Below are 26,024 nucleotides of genomic sequence, written 5' to 3' on the forward strand. Positions count from 1 at the left end.
CACCGCTATCTGCATGAACATTTAAATATCTACACAGCCATCTGGATGAACATGGAAATATCTACACCGCTATATGTATGAACATGGAAATACATACACCGCTATCTGTATGAACATGGAAATATCTACACCGCTATCTGTATGAACATGGAAATATCTACACCGCTATCTGTATGAACATGGAAATATCTACACCACTATCTTTATGAACATGGAAATGTCTACACCGCTATGTGTATAAACATGGAAATATCTACACCGCTATCTCTTTGAACATGGAAATTTCTACACCGCTATCTGCATGAAAATGGAAATATCTACACAGCTATCTGCATATACATGGAAATATCTACACATCTATCTCTTTAAACATGGAAATAACTACACCGGTATCTCTATAAACATGGAAATATCTACACCGCCATCTGTATGAACTTGGAAATATCCGCACCGCCATCTGAATGAACATATAAATATCTTCACCGCCAACTGTATGAAGAAGGATATATCTACACCGCTATCTGTACAAACATGGAAATATCTATACCGCTACCTGTATGAACATGGAAATATCTACACCGCTATCTGTATAAACATGGAAATATGTACACCGCTACCTGTATAAACATGGATGTATCAGCACCGCTATCGGTATAAACATGGCAATATCTACACCGCTATCTGCATATACATGGAAATATCTACAAAGCTATCTATTTGCACATGGAAATAACTACACTGCTATCTCTATAAACATGGAAATATCTACACCGCCATCTGTATGAACATGGAAATATCTGCACCGACATCTGTATGACCAAATAAATATCTACACCGCCATCTGTATTAAGATGGAGATATCTACACCGCTATCTGTATAAACTTGGAAATATCTACACCGCTATCTGTTAAAACATGGAAATATCTACGCCGTTTTCTGTATAAACAAGGAAATATCTGCACTGCTACCTGTATAAACATGGAAATATCAGCACCGCTATCTGTATGATCATGTAAATAGCTACACAGCCATCTGGATGAACATGGAAATATCTACACCGCTATCTGTATGAACATGGAAATAGCTACACTGCTATCTGTATGAACATTGAAATATCTACACCGCTATCTGTATAAACATGGAAATATCTACACCGCTATCTGTATGAACATGGAAATATCTTCACCGCCATCTGTATGAACATGGATATATCTACACAGCCATCTGGATGAACATGGAAATATCTACACCGCTATCTGTATGAACATGGAAATATCTACACAGCCTTCTGGATGAACTTGAAAATATCTACACCGCTATCTGTGTAAACATGCATACATCTTCACCGCTATCTGTATAAACATGGAAATATCTACCCCGCTACCTGTATAAACATGGATATATATACACCGCTATCTCTATGAACATGGAAATATCCACACCGCTATCTGTATGAACATGGAAATAGCTACACCGCTATCTGTATGAACATGGAAATATCTACACCACTATCTGTATAAACATGGAAATATCTACACCGGTATCCGTTTGAACAGGGAAGTATATACACCGCTATCTGCTTGAAAATGGAAATATCTACGCAGCTATCTGCATATACATGGGAAAATCTACACAGCTATCTCTTTACACATGGAAATAACTACACCGCTATCTGTATGAACATGGAAATATATACACTGCCATCTGTATGAACATGGAAATATCTGCACCGCCATCTGTATGAACATATAAATATCTACACCGCCATCTGTATTAAGATGGAGATATCTACACCGCTATCTGTATAAACTTGGAAATATCTACACCGCTATCTGTATAAACATGGAAATATGTACACCACTATCTGTATAAACATGGAAATGTCTACACCGCTACCTGTATAAACATGGAAATATCAGCACCGCTATCTGTATGAACATGTAAATATCTACACCGCTATCTCTATGAACATGGAATTATCTACACCGCTATCTGTATGAACATGGAAATATCTACACCGCTATCTGTATAAACATGGAAATATGTACACCGCTACCTGTATAAACATGGAAGTATCAGCACCGCTATCGGTATAAACATGGCAATATCTACACGGCTATCTGTATGAACATGGAAATATCTGCACCGCTATCTGTATGAACATGGAAATATCTTCACCGCCATCTGTATGAACATGGATATATCTACACAGCCATCTGGGTGAACATGGAAATATCTACACCGCTATCTGTATGAACATGGAAATATCTACACCGCTATCTGTATGAACATGGAGATATCTACACCGCTATCTGTATAAACATGGAAATATCTACACCGCTATCTCTATGAACATGGAAATATCCACACTGCTATCTGAATGAACATGGAAAAAGGTACACCGCTATCTGTATGAACATGGAAATATCTACACCGCTATCTGTATGAACATGGAAATATCTACACCACTATCTGTATGAACATGGAAATATCTACACCGCTATCTGTTTGAACAGGGAAATATATACACCGCTATCTGCATGAAAATGGAAATATCTACACAGCTATCTGAATATACATGGTAATATCTACACAGCTATCTCTTTACACATGGAAATAACTACACCGCTATCTGTATGAACATGGAAATATCTACACCGCCATCTGTATGAACATGGAAATATCTGCACCGCCATCTGTATGAACATATAAATATCTACACCGCCATCTGCATTAAGAAGGAGATATCTACACCGATATCTGTATAAACATGGAAATATCTACACTGCTATCTGTATAAACATGGAAATATCTACACCGCTATCTGTACAAACATGGAAATATCTACACCGCTACCTGTATAAACATGGAAATATCAGCACCGCTATCGGTATGAACACGGAAATAGCTCCACCGCTATCTGTATGAACATGGAAATATCTACGCCGCTATCTGTATGAACATGGAAATATCTTCACTGCCATCTGTATGAACATGGATATATCTACAATGCCATCTGGATGAACATGGAAATATCTACACCGCTATCTGCATGAACATGGAAACATCTACACTGCTATCCTTGTAAACATGCATACATCTTCACCGCTATCTGTATAAACATGGAAATATCTACACCGCTATCTCTTTACACATGGAAATAACTACACTGCTATCTGTATGAACATGGAAATATCTACACTGCTATCTTTATGAACATGGAAATATCTACACCGCTAACTGTTTGAACAGGGAAATATATACACCGCTATCTGCATGAAAATGGAAATGTCTACACAGCTATCTGCATATACATGGAAATATCTACACAGCTATCTCTTTACACATGGAAATAACTACACCGCTATCTGTATGAACATGGAAATATCTACACCGCCATCTGTATGAACATGGATATGTCTACACAGCCGTCTGGATGAACATGGAAATATCTACACCGCTATCTGTATGAACATGGAAATATCTACACCGCTATCTGTGTAAACATGCATACATCTTCACCGCTATCTGTATAAACATGGAAATATCCACACCGCTATCTGTATGAATATGTAAATATCTACACCGCTATCTGTTTGAACATGGAAATATCTACACCGCTATCTGCATGAAAATGGAAATATCTACGCAGCTATCTGCATATACATGGAAATATCTACACAGCTATCTCTTTGCACATGGAAATAACTACACCGTTACCTCTATAAACATGGAAATATCTACACCACCATCTGTATGAACATGGAAATATCTGCACCGCCATCTGTATGAACATATAAATATCTACACCGCCATCTGTATTAAGAAGGAGAGATCTACACCGCCATCTGTATAAACATGGAAATATCTACACCGCTATCTGTATGAACATGGAAATATCTACACCGCTACCTGTATAAACACGGAAATATGTACACCGCTACCTGTATAAACATGGAAGTATCAGCACCGCTATCGGTATGAACATGGCAATATCTACACAGCTATCTGTATGAACATGGAAATATCTACAACGCCATCGGTATGAACATGGAAATATCTTCACCGCCATCTGTATGAACATGGATATATCTACACAGCCATCTGGGTGAACATGGAAATATCTACACTGCTATCTGTATGAACATGGAAATATCTACACCGCTATCTGTATGAACATGGAGATATCTACACCGCTATCTGTATAAACATGGAAATATCTACACCGCTATCTGTATGAACATGGAAATATCTTCTCCGCCATCTGTAAGAACATAGATATATCTACACAGCCATCTGTATGAACATGGAAATATCTACACCGCTATCTGTATGAACGTGGAAATATCTACACCGCTATCTGTGTAAACATGTATACATCTTCACCGCTATCTGCATGAAAATGGAAATATCTACACAGCTATCTGCATATACATGGAAATATCTACAAAGCTATCTCTTTACACATGGAAATAACTACACTGCTATCTCTATAAACATGGAAATATCTACACCGCCATCTGTATGAACATGGAAATATCTGCACCGACATCTGTATGAACATATAAATAACTACACCTCCATCTGTATTAAGATGGAGATATCTACACCGCTATCTGTATAAACTTGGAAATATCTACACCGCTATCTGTATAAACATGGAAATATCTATGCCGCTTTCTGTATAAACAAGGAAATATCTACACTGCTACCTGTATAAACATGGAAATATCAGCACCGCTATCTGTATGAACATGTAAATAGCTACACAGCCATCTGGATGAACATGGAAATATCTACACCGCTATCTGTATGAACATGGAAATATCTACACCGCTATCTGTATGAACATGGAAATATCTACACCGCTATCTGTATGAACATGGAAATATCTTCACCGCCATCTGTATGAACATGGAAATATCTGCACCGACATCTGTATGAACATATAAATATCTACACCGCCATCTGTATTAAGATGGAGATATCTACACCGCTATCTGTATAAACTTGGAAATATCTACACCGCTATCTGTATAAACATGGAAATATCTATGCCGCTTTCTGTATAAACAAGGAAATATCTACACTGCTACCTGTATAAACATGGAAATATCAGCACCGCTATCTGTATGAACATGTAAATAGCTACACAGCCATCTGGATGAACATGGAAATATCTACACCGCTATCTGTATGAACATTGAAATAGCTACACCGCTATCTGTATGAACATGGAAATATCTACACCGCTATCTGTATGAACATGGAAATATCTTCACCGCCATCTGTATGAACATGGATATATCTACACAGCCATCTGGATGAACATGGAAATATCTACACCGCTATCTGTATGAACATGGAAATAGCTACACTGCTATCCGTATGAACATGGAAATATCTACACCGCTATCTGTATAAACATGGAAATATCTACACAGCTCTCTGTATGTACATGGAAATATCTTCACCGCCATCTGTATGAACATGGAAATATCTACACAGCCATCTGGATGAACATGAAAATATCTACACCGCTATCTGTGTAAACATGCATACATCTTCACTGCTATCTGTATAAACATGGAAATATCTACACCGCTATCTTTATTAACATGGAAATATCTACACGGCTAACTGTTTGAACAGGGAAATATATACAGCGCTATCTGCTTAAAAATGGAAATATCTACACCGCTATCTGTATGAAAATGGAAATATCTACACCGCTATCTGTATGAACATGGAAATATCTACACCGCTATCTGTATGAACATGGAAATACCTTCACCGCCATCTGTATGAACATGGATATATCTACACAGCCATCTGGATGAACATGGAAATATCTGCACCTCTATCTGTATGAACATGGAAATATCTACACCGCTATCTGCATGAACATGGATATATCTACACAGCCATCTGGATGAACATGGAAATATCTACACCGCTATCTGTGTAAACATGCATACATCTTCACCGCTATCTGTATAAACATGGAAATATCTACACCGCTATCTTTATGAACATAGAAATATCTACTCCGCTAACTGTTTGAACAGGGAAATGTATACAGCGCTATCTGCATGAAAATGGAAATATCTACACAGCTATCTGCTTATACATGGAAATATCTACACAGCTATCTCTTTACACATGGAAAAAAATACACCGCTATCTGTATGAACATGGAAATATCTACACCGCCATCTGTATGAACATGGAAATACCTGCACCGCCATCTGTATGAACATATAAATATCTTCACCGCCATCTGTATTAAGTTGGAGATATCTACATCACTATCTGCATAAACATGGAAATAACTACACCGCTATCTGCATAAACATGGAAATATCTACACCGCAATGTGTATAAACATGGAAATATCTACACCGCTATCTGTAAAAACATGGAAATATCTACACCGCTACATGTATAAACATGGAAATATTAGCACCGCTATCTGTATGAACATGGAAATATCTACACCGCCATCTGTATGAACATGGAAATATCTTCACCGCCATCTGTAGGAACATGGATATATCTACACAGCCATCTGTATGAACATGGAAATATCTACACCGCTATCTGTATGAACATGGAAATATCTTCACCGCTATCTGTATGAACATGGAAATATCTTCACCGACATCTGTATGAACATGGATATATCTACACAGCCATCTGGATAAACATGGAAATATCTACACCGCTATCTGTATGAGCATGGAAACATCTACACCGCTATCTGTGTAAACATGCATACATCTTCACCGGTATCTGTATAAACATGGAAATATCTACACCGCTATCTGTGCGAACATGGAAATAAATACACCGCTACCTGTTTGAACATGGAAGTATCTACACCGCTATCTGCATGAACATTTAAATATCTACACAGCCATCTGGATGAACATGGAAATATCTACACCGCTATATGTATGAACATGGAAATACATACACCGCTATCTGTATGAACATGGAAATATCTACACCGCTATCTGTATGAACATGGAAATATCTACACCGCTATCTGTATGAACATGGAAAAATCTTCACCGCCATCTGTATGAACATGGATATATCTACACAGCCATCTGGATGAACATGGAAATATCTGCACCGCTATCTGTATGAACATGGAAATATCTACACCGCTATCTGTATGAACATGGAAATATCTACACCACTATCTTTATGAACATGGAAATGTCTACACCGCTATGTGTATAAACATGGAAATATCTACACCGCTATCTCTTTGAACATGGAAATTTCTACACCGCTATCTGCATGAAAATGGAAATATCTACACAGCTATCTGCATATACATGGAAATATCTACACATCTATCTCTTTAAACATGGAAATAACTACACCGGTATCTCTATAAACATGGAAATATCTACACCGCCATCTGTATGAACTTGGAAGTATCCGCACCGCCATCTGAATGAACATATAAATATCTTCACCGCCAACTGTATGAAGAAGGATATATCTACACCGCTATCTGTATAAACATGGAAATATCTATACCGCTACCTGTATGAACATGGAAACATCTACACCGCTATCTGTATAAACATGGAAATATGTACACCGCTACCTGTATAAACATGGATGTATCAGCACCGCTATCGGTATAAACATGGCAATATCTACACAGCTATCTGCATATACATGGAAATATCTACAAAGCTATCTATTTACACATGGAAATAACTACACTGCTATCTCTATAAACATGGAAATATCTACACCGCCATCTGTATGAACATGGAAATATCTGCACCGACATCTGTATGAACATATAAATATCTACACCGGCATCTGTATTAAGATGGAGATATCTACACCGCTATCTGTATAAACTTGGAAATATCTACACCGCTATCTGTTAAAACATGGAAATATCTACGCCGTTTTCTGTATCAACAAGGAAATATCTACACTGCTACCTGTATAAACATGGAAATATCAGCACCGCTATCTGTATGATCATGTAAATAGCTACACAGCCATCTGGATGAACATGGAAATATCTACACCGCTATCTGTATGAACATGGAAATAGCTACACTGCTATCTGTATGAACATGGATATATCTACACAGCCATCTGGATGAACATGGAAATATCTACACCGCTATCTGTATGAACATGGAAATATCTACACAGCCTTCTGGATGAACTTGAAAATATCTACACCGCTATCTGTGTAAACATGCATACATCTTCACCGCTATCTGTATAAACATGGAAATATCTACCCCGCTACCTGTATAAACATGGATATATCTACACCGCTATCTCTATGAACATGGAAATATCCACACCGCTATCTGTATGAACATGGAAATAGCTACACCGCTATCTGTATGAACATGGAAATATCTACACCACTATCTGTATGAACATGGAAATATCTACACCGGTATCCGTTTGAACAGGGAAGTATATACACCGCTAACTGCTTGAAAATGGAAATATCTACACAGCTATCTGCATATACATGGGAAAATCTACACAGCTATCTCTTTACACATGGAAATAACTACACCGCTATCTGTATGAACATGGAAATATATACACTGCCATCTGTATGAACATGGAAATATCTGCACCGCCATCTGTATGAACATATAAATATCTACACCGCCATCTGTATTAAGATGGAGATATCTACACCGCTATCTGTATAAACTTGGAAATATCTACACCGCTATCTGTATAAACATGGAAATATGTACACCACTATCTGTATAAACATGGAAATGTCTACACCGCTACCTGTATAAACATGGAAATATCAGCACCGCTATCTGTATGAACATGTAAATATCTACACCGTTATCTCTATGAAAATGGAATTATCTACACCGCTATCTGTATGAACATGGAAATATCTACACCGCTATCTGTATAAACATGGAAATATGTACACCGCTACCTGTATAAACATGGAAGTATCAGCACCACTATCGGTATAAACATGGCAATATCTACACGGCTATCTGTATGAACATGGAAATATCTGCACCGCTATCTGTATGAACATGGAAATATCTTCACCGCCATCTGTATGAACATGGATATATCTACACAGCCATCTGGGTGAACATGGAAATATCTACACCGCTATCTGTATGAACATGGAAATATCTACACCGCTATCTGTATGAACATGGAGATATCTACACCGCTATCTGTATAAACATGGAAATATCTACACCGCTATCTGTATGAACATGGAAATATCTTCTCCGCCATCTGTAAGAACATAGATATATCTACACAGCCATCTGTATGAACATGGAAATATCTACACCGCTATCTGTATGAACGTGGAAATATCTACACCGCTATCTGTGTAAACATGTATACATCTTCACCGCTATCTGCATGAAAATGGAAATATCTACACAGCTATCTGCATATACATGGAAATATCTACAAAGCTATCTCTTTACACATGGAAATAACTACACTGCTATCTCTACAAACATGGAAATATCTACACAGCCATCTGGATGAACATGGAAATATCTGCACCTCTATCTGTATGAACATGGAAATATCTACACCGCTATCTGCATGAACATGGATATATCTACACAGCCATCTGGATGAACATGGAAATATATACACCGCTATCTGTGTAAACATGCATACATCTTCACCGCTATCTGTATAAACATGGAAATATCTACACCGCTATCTTTATGAACATAGAAATATCTACTCCGCTAACTGTTTGAACAGGGAAATGTATACAGCGCTATCTGCATGAAAATGGAAATATCTACACAGCTATCTGCTTATACATGGAAATATCTACACAGCTATCTCTTTACACATGGAAAAAAATACACCGCTATCTGTATGAACATGGAAATATCTACACCGCCATCTGTATGAACATGGAAATATCTGCACCGACATCTGTATGAACATATAAATATCTACACCGCCATCTGTATTAGGATGGAGATATCTACACCGCTATCTGTATAAACTTGGAAATATCTACACCGCTATCTGTTAAAACATGGAAATATCTACGCCGTTTTCTGTATCAACAAGGAAATATCTACACTGCTACCTGTATAAACATGGAAATATCAGCACCGCTATCTGTATGATCATGTAAATAGCTACACAGCCATCTGGATGAACATGGAAATATCTACACCGCTATCTGTATGAACATGGAAATAGCTACACTGCTATCTGTATGAACATGGATATATCTACACAGCCATCTGGATGAACATGGAAATATCTACACCGCTATCTGTATGAACATGGAAATATCTACACAGCCTTCTGGATGAACTTGAAAATATCTACACCGCTATCTGTGTAAACATGCATACATCTTCACCGCTATCTGTATAAACATGGAAATATCTACCCCGCTACCTGTATAAACATGGATATATCTACACCGCTATCTCTATGAACATGGAAATATCCACACCGCTATCTGTATGAACATGGAAATAGCTACACCGCTATCTGTATGAACATGGAAATATCTACACCACTATCTGTATGAACATGGAAATATCTACACCGGTATCCGTTTGAACAGGGAAGTATATACACCGCTATCTGCTTGAAAATGGAAATATCTACACAGCTATCTGCATATACATGGGAAAATCTACACAGCTATCTCTTTACACATGGAAATAACTACACCGCTATCTGTATGAACATGGAAATATATACACTGCCATCTGTATGAACATGGAAATATCTGCACCGCCATCTGTATGAACATATAAATATCTACACCGCCATCTGTATTAAGATGGAGATATCTACACCGCTATCTGTATAAACTTGGAAATATCTACACCGTTATCTGTATAAACATGGAAATATGTACACCACTATCTGTATAAACATGGAAATGTCTACACCGCTACCTGTATAAACATGGAAATATCAGCACCGCTATCTGTATGAACATGTAAATATCTACACCGTTATCTCTATGAACATGGAATTATCTACACCGCTATCTGTATGAACATGGAAATATCTACACCGCTATCTGTATAAACATGGAAATATGTACACCGCTACCTGTATAAACATGGAAGTATCAGCACCACTATCGGTATAAACATGGCAATATCTACACGGCTATCTGTATGAACATGGAAATATCTGCACCGCTATCTGTATGAACATGGAAATATCTTCACCGCCATCTGTATGAACATGGATATATCTACACAGCCATCTGGGTGAACATGGAAATATCTACACCGCTATCTGTATGAACATGGAAATATCTACACCGCTATCTGTATGAACATGGAGATATCTACACCGCTATCTGTATAAACATGGAAATATCTACACCGCTATCTGTATGAACATGGAAATATCTTCTCCGCCATCTGTAAGAACATAGATATATCTACACAGCCATCTGTATGAACATGGAAATATCTACACCGCTATCTGTATGAACGTGGAAATATCTACACCGCTATCTGTGTAAACATGTATACATCTTCACCGCTATCTGCATGAAAATGGAAATATCTACACAGCTATCTGCATATACATGGAAATATCTACAAAGCTATCTCTTTACACATGGAAATAACTACACTGCTATCTCTACAAACATGGAAATATCTACACAGCCATCTGGATGAACATGGAAATATCTGCACCTCTATCTGTATGAACATGGAAATATCTACACCGCTATCTGCATGAACATGGATATATCTACACAGCCATCTGGATGAACATGGAAATATATACACCGCTGTCTGTGTAAACATGCATACATCTTCACCGCTATCTGTATAAACATGGAAATATCTACACCGCTATCTTTATGAACATAGAAATATCTACTCCGCTAACTGTTTGAACAGGGAAATGTATACAGCGCTATCTGCATGAAAATGGAAATATCTACACAGCTATCTGCTTATACATGGAAATATCTACACAGCTATCTCTTTACACATGGAAAAAAATACACCGCTATCTGTATGAACATGGAAATATCTACACCGCCATCTGTATGAACATGGAAATACCTGCACCGCCATCTGTATGAACATATAAATATCTTCACCGCCATCTGTATTAAGTTGGAGATATCTACATCACTATCTGCATAAACATGGAAATAACTACACCGCTATCTGCATAAACATGGAAATATCTACACCGCAATGTGTATAAACATGGAAATATCTACACCGCTATCTGTAAAAACATGGAAATATCTACACCGCTACATGTATAAACATGGAAATATTAGCACCGCTATCTGTATGAACATGGAAATATCTACACCGCCATCTGTATGAACATGGAAATATCTTCACCGCCATCTGTAGGAACATGGATATATCTACACAGCCATCTGTATGAACATGGAAATATCTACACCGCTATCTGTATGAACATGGAAATATCTTCACCGCTATCTGTATGAACATGGAAATATCTTCACCGACATCTGTATGAACATGGATATATCTACACAGCCATCTGGATAAACATGGAAATATCTACACCGCTATCTGTATGAACATGGAAACATCTACACCGCTATCTGTGTAAACATGCATACATCTTCACCGGTATCTGTATAAACATGGAAATATCTACACCGCTATCTGTGCGAACATGGAAATATCTACACCGCTACCTGTTTGAACATGGAAGTATCTACACCGCTATCTGCATGAACATTTAAATATCTACACAGCCATCTGGAAGAACATGGAAATATCTACACCGCTATATGTATGAACATGGAAATACATACACCGCTATCTGTATGAACATGGAAATATCTACACCGCTATCTGTATGAACATGGAAATATCTACACCGCTATCTGTATGAACATGGAAAAATCTTCACCGCCATCTGTATGAACATGGATATATCTACACAGCGATCTGGATGAACATGGAAATATCTGCACCGCTATCTGTATGAACATGGAAATATCTACACCGCTATCTGTATGAACATGGAAATATCTACACCACTATCTTTATGAACATGGAAATGTCTACACCGCTATGTGTATAAACATGGAAATATCTACACCGCTATCTCTTTGAACATGGAAATTTCTACACCGCTATCTGCATGAAAATGGAAATATCTACACAGCTATCTGCATATACATGGAAATATCTACACATCTATCTCTTTAAACATGGAAATAACTACACCGGTATCTCTATAAACATGGAAATATCTACACCGCCATCTGTATGAACTTGGAAGTATCCGCACCGCCATCTGAATGAACATATAAATATCTTCACCGCCAACTGTATGAAGAAGGATATATCTACACCGCTATCTGTATAAACATGGAAATATCTATACCGCTACCTGTATGAACATGGAAATATCTACACCGCTATCTGTATAAACATGGAAATATGTACACCGCTACCTGTATAAACATGGATGTATCAGCACCGCTATCGGTATAAACATGGCAATATCTACACAGCTATCTGCATATACATGGAAATATCTACAAAGCTATCTATTTACACATGGAAATAACTACACTGCTATCTCTATAAACATGGAAATATCTACACCGCCATCTGTATGAACATGGAAATATCTGCACCGACATCTTTATGAACATATAAATATCTACACCGCCATCTGTATTAAGATGGAGATATCTACACCGCTATCTGTATAAACTTGGAAATATCTACACCGCTATCTGTTAAAACATGGAAATATCTACGCCGTTTTCTGTATAAACAAGGAAATATCTACACTGCTACCTGTATAAACATGGAAATATCAGCACCGCTATCTGTATGATCATGTAAATAGCTACACAGCCATCTGGATGAACATGGAAATATCTACACCGCTATCTGTATGAACATGGAAATAGCTTCACTGCTATCTGTATGAACATGGATATATCTACACAGCCATCTGGATGAACATGGAAATATCTACACCGCTATCTGTATGAACATGGAAATATCTACACAGCCTTCTGGATGAACTTGAAAATATCTACACCGCTATCTGTGTAAACATGCATACATCTTCACCGCTATCTGTATAAACATGGAAATATCTACCCCGCTACCTGTATAAACATGGATATATCTACACCGCTATCTCTATGAACATGGAAATATCCACACCGCTATCTGTATGAACATGGAAATAGCTACACCGCTATCTGTATGAACATGGAAATATCTACACCACTATCTGTATGAACATGGAAATATCTACACCGGTATCCGTTTGAACAGGGAAGTATATACACCGCTATCTGCTTGAAAATGGAAATATCTACACAGCTATCTGCATATACATGGGAAAATCTACACAGCTATCTCTTTACACATGGAAATAACTACACCGCTATCTGTATGAACATGGAAATATATACACTGCCATCTGTATGAACATGAAAATATCTGCACCGCCATCTGTATGAACATATAAATATCTACACCGCCATCTGTATTAAGATGGAGATATCTACACCGCTATCTGTATAAACTTGGAAATATCTACACCGCTATCTGTATAAACATGGAAATATGGACACCACTATCTGTATAAACATGGAAATGTCTACACCGCTACCTGTATAAACATGGAAATATCAGCACCGCTATCTGTATGAACATGTAAATATCTACACCGTTATCTCTATGAACATGGAATTATCTACACCGCTATCAGTATGAACATGGAAATATCTACACCGCTATGTGTATAAACATGGAAATATGTACACCGCTACCTGTATAAACATGGAAGTATCAGCACCGCTATCGGTATAAACATGGCAATATCTACACGGCTATCTGTATGAACATGGATATATCTGCACCGCTATCTGTATGAACATGGAAATATCTTCACCGCCATCTGTATGAACATGGATATATCTACACTGCCATCTGGGTGAACATGGAAATATCTACACCGCTATCTGTATGAACATGGAAATATCTACACCGCTATCTGTATGAACATGGAGATATCTACACCGCTATCTGTATAAACATGGAAATATCTACACCGCTATCTGTATGAACATGGAAATATCTTCTCCGCCATCTGTAAGAACATAGATATATCTACACAGCCATCTGTATGAACATGGAAATATCTACACCGCTATCTGTATGAACGTGGAAATATCTACACCGCTATCTGTGTAAACATGTATACATCTTCACCGCTATCTGCATGAAAATGGAAATATCTACACAGCTATCTGCATATACATGGAAATATCTACAAAGCTATCTCTTTACACATGGAAATAACTACACTGCTATCTCTACAAACATGGAAATATCTACACCGCCATCTGTATGAACATGGAAATATCTGCACCGACATCTGTATGAACATATAAATATCTACACCGCCATCTGTATTAAGATGGAGATATCTACACCGCTATCTGTATAAACTTGGAAATATCTACACCGCTATCTGTATAAACATGGAAATATCTATGCCGCTTTCTGTATAAACAAGGAAATATCTACACTGCTACCTGTATAAACATGGAAATATCAGCACCGCTATCTGTATGAACATGTAAATAGCTACACAGCCATCTGGATGAACATGGAAATATCTACACCGCTATCTGTATGAACATGGAAATAGCTACACCGCTATCTGTATGAACATGGAAATATCTACACCGCTATCTGTATGAACATGGAAATATCTTCACCGCCATCTGTATGAACATGGATATATCTACACAGCCATCTGGATGAACATGGAAATATCTACACCGCTATCTGTATGAACATGGAAATAGCTACACTGCTATCCGTATGAACATGGAAATATCTACACCGCTATCTGTATAAACATGGAAATATCTACACAGCTCTCTGTATGAACATGGAAATATCTTCACCGCCATCTGTATGAACATGGAAATATCTACACAGCCATCTGGATGAACATGAAAATATCTACACCGCAATCTGTGTAAACATGCATACATCTTCACTGCTATCTGTATAAACATGGAAATATCTACACCGCTATCTTTATTAACATGGAAATATCTACACGGCTAACTGTTTGAACAGGGAAATATATACACCGCTATCTGCTTAAAAATGGAAATATCTACACCGCTATCTGTATGAAAATGGAAATATCTACACCGCTATCTGTATGAACATGGAAATATCTACACCGCTATCTGTATGAATATGGAAATACCTTCACCGCCATCTGTATGAACATGGATATATCTACACAGCCATCTGGATGAACATGGAAATATCTGCACCACTATCTGTATGAACATGGAAATATCTACACCGCTATCTGCATGAACATGGATATATCTACACAGCCATCTGGATGAACATGGAAATATCTACACCGCTATCTGTGTAAACATGCATACATCTTCACCGCTATCTGTATAAACATGGAAATATCTACACCGCTATCTTTATGAACATAGAAATATCTACACCGCTAACTGTTTGAACAGGGAAATGTATACACCGCTATCTGCATGAAAATGGAAATATCTACACAGCTATCTGCTTATACATGGAAATATCTACACAGCTATCTCTTTACACATGGAAAAAAATACACCGCTATCTGTATGAACATGGAAATATCTACACCGCCATCTGTATGAACATGGAAATACCTGCACCGCCATCTGTATGAACATATAAATATCTTCACCGCCATCTGTATTAAGTTGGAGATATCTACATCACTATCTGCATAAACATGGAAATAACTACACCGCTATCTGCATAAACATGGAAATATCTACACCGCAATGTGTATAAACATGGAAATATCTACACCGCTATCTGTAAAAACATGGAAATATCTACACCGCTACATGTATAAACATGGAAATATTAGCACCGCTATCTGTATGAACATGGAAATATCTACACCGCCATCTGTATGAACATGGAAATATCTTCACCGCCATCTGTAGGAACATGGATATATCTACACAGCCATCTGTATGAACATGGAAATATCTACACCGCTATCTGTATGAACATGGAAATATCTTCACCGCTATCTGTATGAACATGGAAATATCTTCACCGACATCTGTATGAACATGGATATATCTACACAGCCATCTGGATAAACATGGAAATATCTACACCGCTATCTGTATGAACATGGAAACATCTACACCGCTATCTGTGTAAACATGCATACATCTTCACCGGTATCTGTATAAACATGGAAATATCTACACCGCTATCTGTGCGAACATGGAAATATCTACACCGCTACCTGTTTGAACATGGAAGTATCTACACCGCTATCTGCATGAACATTTAAATATCTACACAGCCATCTGGATGAACATGGAAATATCTTCACCGCTATATGTATGAACATGGAAATACATACACCGCTATCTGTATGAACATGGAAATATCTACACCGCTATCTGTATGAACATGGAAATATCTACACCGCTATCTGTATGAACATGGAAAAATCTTCACCGCCATCTGTATGAACATGGATATATCTACACAGCCATCTGGATGAACATGGAAATATCTGCACCGCTATCTGTATGAACATGGAAATATCTACACCGCTATCTGTATGAACATGGAAATATCTACACCACTATCTTTATGAACATGGAAATGTCTACACCGCTATGTGTATAAACATGGAAATATCTACACCGCTATCTCTTTGAACATGGAAATTTCTACACCGCTATCTGCATGAAAATGGAAATATCTACACAGCTATCTGCATATACATGGAAATATCTACACATCTATCTCTTTAAACATGGAAATAACTACACTGGTATCTCTATAAACATGGAAATATCTACACCGCCATCTGTATGAACTTGGAAGTATCCGCACCGCCATCTGAATGAACACATAAATATCTTCACCGCCAACTGTATGAAGAAGGATATATCTACACCTCTATCTGTATAAACATGGAAATATCTATACCGCTACCTGTATGAACATGGAAATATCTACACCGCTATCTGTATAAACATGGAAATATGTACACCGCTACCTGTATAAACATGGATGTATCAGCACTGCTATCGGTATAAACATGGCAATATCTACACAGCTATCTGCATATACATGGAAATATCTACAAAGCTATCTATTTACACATGGAAATAACTACACTGCTATCTCTATAAACATGGAAATATCTACACCGCCATCTGTATGAACATGGAAATATCTGCACCGACATCTGTATGAACATATAAATATCTACACCGCCATCTGTATTAAGATGGAGATATCTACACCGCTATCTGTATAAACTTGGAAATATCTACACCGCTATCTGTTAAAACATGGAAATATCTACGCCGTTTTCTGTATAAACAAGGAAATATCTACACTGCTACCTGTATAAACATGGAAATATCAGCGCCGCTATCTGTATGATCATGTAAATAGCTACACAGCCATCTGGATGAACATGGAAATATCTACACCGCTATCTGTATGAACATGGAAATATCTACACCGCTATCTGTATGAACATGGAAATATCTACACCACTATCTGTATGAACATGGAAATATCTACACCGCTATCTGTATAAACACGGAAATATGTACACCGCTATCTGTATAAACATGGAAGTATCAGCACCGCTATCGGTATGAACATGGCAATATCTACACGGTTATCTGTATGAACATGGAAATATCTACACCGCTATCTGTGTAAACATGCATACATCTTCACCACTATCTGTATAAACATGGAAATATCTACACCGCTATCTGTATGGACATGGAAATATCTACACCGCTATCTGTTTGAACCTGGAAATATCTACACCGCTATCTGCATGAAAATGGAAATATTTACACAACTATCTGCATATAAATGGAAATATCTACACAGCTATCTCTTTGCACATGGAAATATCTACACCGCTATCAGTATGAACATGGAAATATCTACACCGCCATCTGTATGAACATGGAAATATCTACACCGCCATCTGTATTAAGAAGGAGATATCTACACCGCTATCTGCATGAACATGGAAATATCTACACCGCTATCTGTATGAACATGGAAATAGCTACACTGCTATCTGTATGAACATGGAAATATCTACACCGCTATCTGTATGAACATGGAAATATCTACACCGCTATCTGTATGAACATGGAAATATCTTCACCGCCATCTGTATGAACATGGATATATCTACACAGCCATCTGGATGAACATGGAAATATCTACACAGCTGTCTGTATGAACATGGAAATATCTACACAGCCATCTGGATGAACATGAAAATATCTAAACCGCTATCTGTGTAAACATGCATACAACTTCACCGCTATCTGTATAAACATGGAAATATCTACACCGCTACCTGTATAAACATGGAAATATCTACACCGCTATCTCTATGAACATGGAAATATCCACACCTCTATATGTATGAACATGGAAATAGCTACACCGCTATCTGTATGAACATGGAAATATCTACACCACTATCTGTATGAACATGGAAATATCTACACCGCTATCTGTTTGTACAGGGAAGTATGTACACGGCTATCTGCTTGAAAATTGAAATATCTACACAGCTATGTGGATATACATGGGAATATCTACAAAGCTATCTCTTTACACATGGAAACAACTACACCGCTATATGTATGAACATGGAAATATCTACACCGCCATCTGTATTAACATGGAAATATCTGCACCGCCATCTGAATGAACATATAAATATCTACACCGCCATCTGTATTAAGATGGAGATATCTACACCGCTATCTGTATAAACTTGGAAATATCTACACCGCTATCTGTATGAACATGGAAATATCTACACCGCTATCTGTATGAACATGGAAATATCTTCACCGCCATCTGTATGAACATGGATATATCTACACTGCCATCTGGATGAACATGGAAATATCTGCACCGCTATCTGTATGAACATGGAAATATCTACACCTCTATCTGTATGAACATGGATATATCTACACAGCAATCTGGATGAACATGGAAATATCTACACCGCTATCTGTGTAAACATGCATACATCTTCACCGCTATCTGTATAAACATGGAAATATCTACACGGCTATCTTTATGAACATGGAAATATCTACACCGCTAACTGTTTGAACAGGGAAATATATACACCGCTATCTGCATGAAAACGGAAATATCTACACAGCTATCTGCTTATACATGGAAATATCTACACAGCTATCTCTTTACACATGGAAATAACTACACCGCTATCTGTATGAACATGGAAATATCTACACCGCCATCTGTATGAACATGGATATATCTACACAGCCATCTGTATGAACATGGAAATATCTTCACCACCATCTGTATGAACATGGATATGTCTACACAGCCGTCTGGATGAACATGGAAATATCTACACCTCTATCTGTGTAAACATGCATACATCTTCACCGCTATCTGTATAAACATGGAAATATCTACACCGCTATCTGTATGAACATGGAAATATCTACACCGCTATCTGTTTGAACATGGAAATATCTACACCGCTATCTGCATGAAAATGGAAATATCTACACAACTATCTGTATATAAATGGAAATATCTACACAGCTATATCTTTGCACATGTAAATAACTACACCGCTATCTCTATAAACATGGAAATATCTACACCGCCATCTGTATGAACATGGAAATATCTACACCGCCATCTGTATTAATAAGGAGATATCTACACCGCTATCTGTATACACATGGAAATATCTACACTACTATCTGTATGAACATGGAAATATCTACACCGCTATCTGTATAAACACGGAAATATGTACACCGCTACCAGTATAAACATGGAAGTATCAGCACCGCTATCGGTATTAACATGGCAATATCTACACGGCTATCTGTATGAACATGGAAATATCTACACCGCTATCTGTATAAACATGGAAATATCTACACCGCTAACTGTTTGAACAGGGAAATATATACAACGCTATCTGCATGAAAACGGAAATATCTAAACAGCTATCTGCTTATACATGGAAATATCTACACAGCTATCTCTTTACACGTGGAAATAACTACACCGCTATCTGTATGAACATGGAAATATCTACACCGCCATCTGTATGAACATGGAAATATCTGCACCGCCATCTGTATGAACGTTTAAATATCTACACCGCAATCTGTATTAAGATGGAGATATCTACACCACTATCTGCATAAACATGGAAATATCTACACCGCTCTCTGTATAAACATGGAAATACCTACACCGCTATGTGTATAAACATGGAAATATCTACACTGCTATCTGTATAAATATGGAAATATCTACACCGCTACCAGTATTAAACATGGAAATGTCAGCACCGCTATCAGTATGAACATGGAAGTTTCTACACCGCCATCTGTATGAACATGGAAATATCTACACCGCTATCTTTATGAACATGGAAATATCTACACCGCTAACTGTTTGAACAGGGAAATATATACACCGCTATCTGCTTGAAAACGGAAATATCTACACAGCTATCTGCTTATACATGGAAATATCTACACAGCTATCTCTCTACACATGGAAAAAACTACACCGCTATCTGTATGAACATGGAAATATCTACACCGCCATCTGTATGAACATGGAAATATCTGCACCGCCATCTGTATGAACATTTAAATATCTACACCGCCATCTGTATTAAGATGGAGATATCTACACCACTATCTGCATAAACATGGAAAAATCTACACCGCTATCTGTATAAACATGGAAATATCTACACCGCTATGTGTATAAACATGGAAATATCTACACCGCTACCTGTATAAACATGGAAGTATCAGCACCGCTATCGGTATGAACATGGCAATATCTACACGGTTATCTGTATGAACATGGAAATATCTACACCGCTATCTGTATAAACATGCATACAACTTCACCACTATCTGTATAAACATGGAAATATCTTCACCGCTATCTGTATGGACATGGAAATATCTACACCGCTATCTGTATGAACATGGAAATATCAACACCGCTATCTGTATAAACACGGAAATATGTACACCGCTATCTGTATAAACATGGAAGTATCAGCACCGCTATCGGTATGAACATGGCAATATCTACACGGTTATCTGTATGAACATGGAAATATCTACACCGCTATCTGTGTAAACATGCACACATCTTCACCACTATCTGTATAAACATGAAAATATCTACACCGCTATCTGTATGGACATGGAAATATCTACACCGCTATCTGGTTGAACATGGAAATATCTACACCGCTATCTGCATGAAAATGGAAATATTTACACAACTATCTGCATATAAATGGAAATATCTACACAGCTATCTCTTTGCACATGGAAATAACTACACCTCTATCTCTATAAATGTGGAAATATCTACACCGCCATCTGTATGAACATGGAAATATCCACACCGCCATCTGTATTAAGAAGGAGATATCTACACGGCTATCTGCATGAACATGGAAATATCTACACCGCTATCTGTATGAACATGGAAATAGCTACACTGCTATCTGTATGAACATGGAAATATCTACACCGCTATCTGTTTGAACATGGAAATATCTACACCGCTATCTGCATGAAAATGGAAATATCTACACAACTATCTGTATATAAATGGAAATATCTACACAGCTATCTCTTTGCACATGTAAATAACTACACCGCTATCTCTATAAACATGGAAATATCTACACCGCCATCTGTATGAACATGGAAATATCTACACCGCCATCTGTATTAATAAGGAGATATCTACACCGCTATCTGTATACACATGGAAATATCTACACCACTATCTGTATGAACATGGAAATATCTACACCGCTATCTGTATAAACACGGAAATATGTACACCGCTACCAGTATAAACATGGAAGTATCAGCACCGCTATCGGTATTAACATGGCAATAACTACACGGCTATCTGTATGAACATGGAAATATCTACACCGCTATCTGTATAAACATGGAAATATCTACACCGCTAACTGTTTGAACAGGGAAATATATTCACCGCTATCTGCATGAAAACGGAAATATCTAAACAGCTATCTGCTTATACAAGGAAATATCTACACAGCTATCTCTATACACGTGGAAATAACTACACCGCTATCTGTATGAACATGGAAATATCTACACCGCCATCTGTATGAACATGGAAATATCTGCACCGCCATCTGTATGAACGTTTAAATATCTACACCGCAATCTGTATTAAGATGGAGATATCTACACCACTATCTGCATAAACATGGAAATATCTACACCGCTCTCTGTATAAACATGGAAATATCTACACCGCTATGTGTATAAACATGGAAATATCTACACTGCTATCTGTATAAATATGGAAATATCTACACCGCTACCAGTATTAAACATGGAAATGTCAGCACCGCTATCAGTATGAACATGGAAGTTTCTACACCGCCATCTGTATGAACATGGAAATATCTACACCGCTATCTGTATAAACATGGAAATATCTACACCGCTATCTTTATGAACATGGAAATATCTACACCGCTAACTGTTTGAACAGGGAAATATATACACTGCTATCTGCATGAAAACGGAAATTTCTACACAGCTATCTGCTTATACATGGAAATATCTACACAGCTATCTCTCTACACATGGAAAAAACTACACCGCTATCTGTATGAACATGGAAATATCTACACCGCCATCTGTATGAACATGGAAATATCTGCACCGCCATCTGTATGAACATTTAAATATCTACACCGCCATCTGTATTAAGATGGAGATATCTACACCACTATCTGCATAAACATGGAAAAATCTACACCGCTATCTGTATAAACATGGAAATATCTACACCGCTATGTGTATAAACATGGAAATATCTACACCGCTACCTGTATAAACATGGAAGTATCAGCACTGCTATCGGTATGAACATGGCAATATCTACACGGTTATCTGTATGAACATGGAAATATCTACACCGCTATCTGCATAAACATGCATACAACTTCACCACTATCTGTATAAACATGGAAATATCTACACCGCTATCTGTATGGACATGGAAATATCTACACCGCTATCTGTATGAACATGGAAATATCTACACCGCTATCTGTATAAACATGGAAATATGTACACGGCTACCTGTATAAACATAGAAGTATTAGCACCGCTATCGGTATGAACATGGCAATATCTACACAGCTATCTGTATGAACATGGAAATATCTACACCGCTATCTGTATAAACATGGAAATATCTACAGCGCTATCTTTATGAACATGGAAATATCTACACCGCTATCTGTATAAACACGGAAATATGTACACCGCTATCTGTATAAACATGGAAGTATCAGCACCGCTATCGGTATGAACATGGCAATATCTACACGGTTATCTGTATGAACATGGAAATATCTACACCGCTATCTGTGTAAACATGCATACATCTTCACCACTATCTGTATAAACATGGAAATATCTACACCGCTATCTGTATGGACATGGAAATATCTACACCGCTATCTGTTTGAACATGGAAATATCTACACCGCTATCTGCATGAAAATGGAAATATTTACACAACTATCTGCATATAAATGGAAATATCTACACAGCTATCTCTTTGCACATGGAAATAACTACACCTCTATCTCTATAAATGTGGAAATATCTACACCGCCATCTGTATGAACATGGAAATATCTACACCGCCATCTGTATTAAGAAGGAGATATCTACACCGCTATCTGCATGAACATGGAAATATCTACACCGCTATCTGTATGAACATGGAAATAGCTACACTGCTATCTGTATGAACATGGAAATATCTACACCGCTATCTGTATGAACATGGAAATATCTACACCGCTATCTGTATGAACATGGAAATATCTTCACCGCCATCTGTATGAACATGGATATATCTACACAGCCATCTGGATGAACATGGAAATATCTACACAGCTATCTGTATGAACATGGAAATATCTACACAGCCATCTGGATGAACATGAAAATATCTAAACCGCTATCTGTGTAAACATGCATACATCTTCACCGCTATCTGTATAAACATGGAAATATCTACACCGCTACCTGTATAAACATGGAAATATCTACACCGCTATCTCTATGAACATGGAAATATCCACACCGCTATCTGTATGAACATGGAAATAGCTACACCGCTATCTGTATGAACATGGAAATATCTACACCACTATCTGTATGAACATGGAAATATCTACACCGCTATCTGTTTGAACAGGGAAGTATATACACGGCTATCTGCTTGAAAATTGAAATATCTACACAGCTATGTGCATATACATGGGAATATCTACACAGCTATCTCTTTACACATGGAAACAACTACACCGCTATCTGTATGAACATGGCAATATCTACACCGCCATCTGTATTAACATGGAAATATCTGCACCACCATCTGAATGAACATATAAATATCTACACCGCCATCTGTATTAAGATGGAGATATCTACACCGCTATCTGTATAAACTTGGAAATATCTACACCGCTATCTGTATGAACATGGAAATATCTACACCGCTATCTGTATGAACATGGAAATATCTTCACCGCCATCTGTATGAACATGGATATATCTACACTGCCATCTGGATGAACATGGAAATATCTGCACCGCTATCAGTATGAACATGGAAATATCTACACCTCTATCTGGATGAACATGGATATATCTACACAGCAATCTGGATGAACATGGAAATATCTACACCGCTATCTGTGTAAACATGCATACATCTTCACCGCTATCTGTATAAACATGGAAATATCTACACGGCTATCTTTATGAACATGGAAATATCTACACCGC

This window comes from Gorilla gorilla, chromosome 5 (assembly GCF_029281585.2).
Source record: "Gorilla gorilla gorilla isolate KB3781 chromosome 5, NHGRI_mGorGor1-v2.1_pri, whole genome shotgun sequence".
Lineage (NCBI taxonomy): Eukaryota > Metazoa > Chordata > Mammalia > Primates > Hominidae > Gorilla > Gorilla gorilla.